The following is a 380-nucleotide window of genomic DNA, read 5'->3' on the forward strand; positions in this document are numbered from 1 at the left end:
TTCGCTTCTAAATCCGTCGTGTCCAGAAAATTCTGGATGTACAAAAAAAAAAAAAAAACCTATGTGCCCCTTTTATCACTGAGGCCTTATATAAGAAGAAGAACGGACCAAAATAAAAACCTTTATTTCATCCGATCAACTGTGATTTCAAAGATTGTGCAAATGCAAACTGCATAATCCTTTTTAAAATGGAGGAGATCATTTGTGCATGTAGCGAAAAAAAGATAAAAACAAAAAATTTTCTTATTTTAAACCACATTCTAAACCTTATATTTTTGTTCAATGTTTAATTACACCATTTAGGCTATAGATGGCGCTTCTACGCCCACTGTGGCTCAATTAGATGCTATGCGCATGCGCATCTCATTTATTAACGCGAC

The sequence above is a fragment of the Silurus aristotelis genome, assembly GCF_946808225.1.
Source record: "Silurus aristotelis genome assembly, chromosome: 23".
Taxonomy (NCBI): domain Eukaryota; kingdom Metazoa; phylum Chordata; class Actinopteri; order Siluriformes; family Siluridae; genus Silurus; species Silurus aristotelis.